The sequence below is a fragment of the Mustelus asterias genome, chromosome 23 (genome assembly GCF_964213995.1).
Source record: "Mustelus asterias chromosome 23, sMusAst1.hap1.1, whole genome shotgun sequence".
Taxonomy (NCBI): Eukaryota; Metazoa; Chordata; class Chondrichthyes; order Carcharhiniformes; family Triakidae; genus Mustelus; species Mustelus asterias.
The window spans coordinates 51,571,759-51,577,758 of NC_135823.1; positions in this window are offsets into that span (position 1 = coordinate 51,571,759).

Genomic DNA, 6,000 nt, shown 5'->3' on the forward strand with positions numbered 1-6,000 from the left:
AAATGTTGGAAAACCTCAGCAGGTCTGACAGCATCTGTGGGGAGAGAATGGAGCCAACTCTTTGGCATCCTGACTCGAAACGTTGGCTCTAATCTCTCTCCACAGATGCTGTCAGACCTGCTGAGATTTTCCAGCATTTTCTGTTTTTTGACTCCCATCCCCTCTTTGTTGTCCACCCATCGTCCACCTTCCATGAACGAAGGTCAGCTGTACCTCAGACAGAATGATGTGGCTTCAAGTCCCACACCAGTGACTTGAGTGTCAAAAAATTTAAGCTGATACTCCAGCGCAATAGTGAGGGAATGCCACACTGTCCGACGCGCTGTCTTTCAGATAAGATGCTAAATGGAGACCCCTATTGCCCTCCCAATCTGACACAAACAACCATTCCTGGTGTTCTGGCCAATATTTATCCCTCAGCAAACACCACAAGCAGATTCAAGTCACATTCCTATTGTGGGATCTTGCTGTGCGCACATTAGCTGCTGAATTTCCTACACTACATCAATGACTACAGTTTAAGCGCATTTTAGGATTCCTGTGGTCAGAAATGTTGCTGTCTAAATGCAATCCTTTCTTTCTCTATTAGGTGTGGTACCCATAACCTAATCAGCATCTGTTGCCCGCAGCAACCCATTCATCCTTCATAACCTGCATTGACATTCCATCCACCAGCATCTCAAATTTAAAATGCTCATCCTCTTGTTCGAATTCTTCCACGGCCCCACCTCTGCCTATCTCTGCAACCTCTTCCAGCCTCACAACCCACAGCAATGTGGTTGATTCTTGAATGCCCAGTCCAAAGATGTGCGGCTTAGGTTGATTGGCTATGCTAAATTGTCCCTAAGTGTCCTGAGATGTGTAACTTAGAGGGATTAGCGGGTAAAATATGTAGGGATACGGGGATAGGGCCTGGGTGGGATTGTGGTCGGTGCAGACTCGATGGGCCGAATGGCCTCTTTCTGCACTGTAGGGTTTCTATGATTCTAAAAGGCCTAGCAAGCCACTTAGTTCAAGGGCAATTAGGGATGGGCAACTAATGTTGGCTTTGCTAGCAACTCCCACATTCCTTGAATGAACAAAAAAACCCCTCTGAGATATCTGCACATCTCCAACTTTGTGTACATTCCCAAGATCCTTTGCTTCACCATTGGTGATGAAGGTCTGAAGCTCTGGAATTCCCTCCCTAAACCTCTCCCCTCTCAATACTCCTTCATGATGCACCATAAAACATATCTCCTTACCTAGTTTTTGATCACTGGTCCTAATGTTTCCTTATGTGAATCAGTGCCGTATTTGGTCTGATGTTATTCCTGTGAATCACATGGGGATCCTAAAGGTGCTGTATAAATACAAGTTGTTGTTGTTGTTGACTGTGCAGTAGGGGAGTCGCAGTGGGTGACACTTCCCTGTAAGTACAGATGTCCTCAGGGCATTGACTCCACCTGATCTTGCTACCTTCCCCAGTGGCTGTTCCCCAGGGAGATCCATCACTGATCTACCACAGCTAAAGGCAGCGTAGGTTCACACTTCCTGGGCAGCCCTGGCTTCACCAAGCTGTGGCCCACCTCGCACCTCTCCATCAGCACTCCCCCATTACTCAGGATGGTGTAGGGGGGAGGGAAGTGGAGCTGGAAAGGCTAAAGATGAACTCACACAGCCTACACTTCCAACAGAACTACACAGGAGATGATTGAAGTTTTATGTTCAATTGTCAGAATTTGGGCATCAGTGGCAACATATATTGTCCATCCCGAGTTGGCTGGCCTGACTTTGATACAACTGAGCATCTTGCTAGGTTGCTTCAGGGAGTAGTCAATCATGCTGCTGTGGGATTGGAGTCACATATGGTCCTAGACTGGGTCAGAACAGCAGATTTCTTTCCCTACAGGACACTAGTGAACCCGTTGGGATTTTTAGGACATTATGAAAGCTCCATGTTCACTTTAAAAGATCCTGACTTTTTAATTCGAAATCTTTAAAAGAAAATTAAATTCAAATTGTCCCGCGTGGGATTTGAACTCACATCCCTCTGATGATTGCAACATCCCTCGGATTACTCATCCAGTAACATTAGTGCTGCGGCCTGGAATACAATGGACATGTAGAAAACCTGCTGTGTAAGTTAAAAGGCAAAACGTTTTTGTGCCAATGATCCTCTGGCTCCTTTGGTGGATCTGGGATACTGGAGGGATGAGCGGGAGCAGAGGTTTGGGGTAGGGCTTGCAGACAGCAAGTCTCTGCCTCATCTGACCTGCACCGTGCTTTCCTCAGGAAGTAAGGTGGACACCTTTCCTTTCTGAGCTTTTTCCAGATGGGATCAGAACTAGGGGTGGTTCTGAAGAGAGGAACGCTTCTCCTGGGATTCCCAGTTCTAGTGGCGAACCTCCAGGGCATTGCTGTGAGCTGCACCACATGTTTCTTAAACTTGCCTTGAATGTGCTCACATTATTTATAAACATATCAGAAAGTGTAAAGGGCTGCTTGCCCAGATGAGGTGGTGGGCAGCGTGATGCCATGTGGTGAAACCTCTTGAATTATTGGCAATCATGCTTTACAGCCAGGCCTCTGAGTCCAAAGGTTGGGGGTTCAATTAACATTCTCAACCTGGGCTCCAACATCAGTGCATGGCGGTGTTGAATGTGTGCCATCTCTTGAATGAAAATTCAACTGAGGTCCCATCTGCCCTGTCAAGTGAGCATAGAAGATCCCATGGCACGATGTTGAAGAAGAGTAGTTTTCCCTAGTGCTCTTTATCTCTCAATTAACACCTAGAAAAAGAATGATCTTGACATTGCTGCTTGTGGGAGCTTTCTGTGCACAAATTGGCCACCAAGTTTCTTTTCATTCGTGGGACATGGGCTTCGCTGGTTGGCCAGCATTTATTGCCCATCCCTAGTTGCCCTTGGAGGGCAGTTGAGAGTCAACCACATTGCTGTGGCTCTGGAGTCACATGTAAGCCAGGCCAGGTAAGGACGGCAGATTTCCTTCCCTAAAGGACAGTAGTGAACCAGATGGGGTTTTTCCGACAATCGACAATGGTTTCATGGTCATCAGTAGATTCTTCATTCCGGATTTTTTTACTGAATTCAAATTCCACACACTGCCATGGCAGGATTCGAACCCGGGTCCCCAGAACATTAGCTGAGTTTCTGGATTAATAATCTAGCGATAATACCACTAGGCCATCACCTCCACTTCAAAAGTACATCATTAGCTGTAAAATGCTTCAGAATATCCTGAGACCCATAGGTAAATGAGTCATTCTATCTCACTCTGCCAGTGGTTAAGGCAGAATGGACCCAACGTGGAACAATATTGTTCAGAGGCTGTCATGTAAAGCACTGGACAAGTACAAGTCTTCCTTCCTGATCTCTCTGTGCCAGGCACATCAAAAGTGCTTAAAAACGAAGTGACCTTGCAATCTTTTTCCTGCTTCCTGAACAAAAAAGAAATCTGGTGCAGCATCTATTGGGGTACACCTGACACAAATACGCTTCAAGGAAGTGATCCCAGGTTTGGTTTTAGTTAGAGACAGTTGGCATTTTTTGTGCAAGAGCTTTCACACCGAGAGGGCCTGTTCCCTGAAGAATGTTTCTTGACAACCTTTTTCTGAGTGTTAAGGCCCAGACCAGAAACACCAAGGTAAATTAGCCTATACCTCAACTTTTGCATTTGGTTTTGGCATTCGGGTGAGCAAAAGGTGTTTCACTCCAGGTATGATTCAAGTGACCCACTAGGAAGCTTTCATCAAAACAAACTTTATTTAAGAACACAGTCCGAATATACCAGAAAGAATTAGTATAACTTCTACCAATTAAAATACTTAGACTGGCAAAGTATAATCCTTAACAGCTTGCTATCTCTGATCCAATTTAAAGCAATGTCCCATAGACGTACATCCTTCTTCAGAATTAGGTAGCACAAAAACAAGTATGCTGACGTAATACTGAACTTTCAATCTTTTAACACTTCTGGACAGCGATCCAGACAGCAGTTTCCAAAGCAGCAGCTCTCAGAGAAAAATCTACTCTCACACAGCAGAATCTCCAAGAAAGAAACTTATCTCCTGGCAAATTCCAGTCTCCTACTTCAGAGAGGGGAAAGGAGAGACTCTGCTCTCTCGCGACTTAAAAATCAGCATCTAAGAATCATAGAATACCTACAGTGCAGAAGGAGGCCTGCACCAACAACAATCCCACCCTGGCCCTATCCCCGTAACCCCCCATGCAGTTACCCTGCTAATCTTCCTGATGTCCCCCTAGCACTGAGAAGCAATTTAGCACGGCCAATCAACGTAACTGGCACATTTTTGGATTGTGGGAGGGAACCGGAGCACCCGGAGGAAACCCATGCAAACACGGGGAGAACGTGCAAACTCCACACAGACAGTCACCCAAGCTGGGAATCGAATCCAGGTCTCTGGTGCTGTGAGGCAGCAGTGCTAACCACTGTGCCACCGTGCCGCCCTGTTGCTTGCATATTCTGTGTAAGTCCAGCTTCCCCGTCACATGACCATAACTGCCAATCATCCCAATCAAGCCCCACTCTGCAAAATCCCAGGGGAAAACAGCAGAAGAGCATTTAGGTTATAACCAACCCTCTAGCTATTAGGAACAATTATGCTGCTGTAGCAACAATAGAGGTTACCGGTTGTAGACAGAACGGCACTGATAAAATGGAAGAGACTGCTAGAAACATTCTAGCTAGAAGCATGTTTCTATGTTTCTATAGCCTAGTAATCGCTAAGGTAGGGACATGCTCGGCACAACTTTGTGGGCTGAAGGACCTGTATTGTGCTGTAGTTTTTCTATGTTTCTAAACAAGACCGTGGCTCAAATACATTTCTTAAAGACACAGTATCATCACATTAGCATAATAGAGCAGGATCATAGAACAAACAGAACAGAATGAGGATATTTGGCTCACCCACATGTCCACCAGTGAGCTTGCATGCAAGCAGTGGGAGACAGCACATTCTGAGTGAGACACAGCCAGAGTGAGTGTGGGTTATTTAAATGGAGAAAAACTGCAGAAAGCTGCAACACAAAGGGACTTGGGGGTATTTGTGCACAAAATACAGAAAGCTAGCACACTGGTACAGCAGGTAATCAGGAAGGCTAATGGAATGATTGCCCTTATTTCAACAGGGTTGGAGCATAAGAGTAGGGGAGTCTTGCTTCAACTGTACAAGACACCAGTGAGACCACATCTGGGGTACCGTGAGCAGTTTTGGTCCTCTTATTTAAGAAAAATTATTGGCCCCTAACCTCTGACCCGAATCCTAACTTCAGTGGATTGTGCACAGCGCATGCGCATTGGGACAATATGGAAGTCCCAACGCATTAACATGCGTGCTGGAAGCACGCCAAGTTGAAGCCTCTGATTCGGTTTTGTAAAGATGCAGGTATTAAAGCACTGCACTGCAGTCTCTCCCTAAAGGGCGGCACGGTAGCACAGTGGTTAGCACTGCTGCTTCACAGCTCCAGGGGCCTGGGTTCGATTCCCGGCTTGGGTCACTGTCTGTGTGGAGTTTGCACATTCTCCTTGTGTCTGCGTGGGTTTCCTCCGGGTGCTCCGGTTTCCTCCCACAGTCCAAAGAAGTGTGAGTTAGGTTGATTGGCCATGCTAAAAATTGCCCTTAGTGTCCTGAGATGCGTAGGTTAGAGGGATTAGTGGGTAAATCTGTAGGGATATGGTGGTAGGGCCTGGGTGGGATTGTAGTCGGTGCAGACTTGATGGGCCGAATGGTCTCTTTCTGTACTGTCGGGTTTCTATGATTTCTAACTTCCCTCACTTGCCCTGAGGATAGGTGAGTATTTGCACTTATTTACTTACACACTTTTTTCTGGTCCAGGTGCAGTGAGTAGAGGCAGCAGATGTTCTTTGGGTGAGTTCATGTTTTGTGAATATTTTAAAAAGATTCTTAAAATATATGTAATGCGCAAAGTGAAAAAAAATTATAAATTTCTTTTTACAACATTGTCATGACATACTATT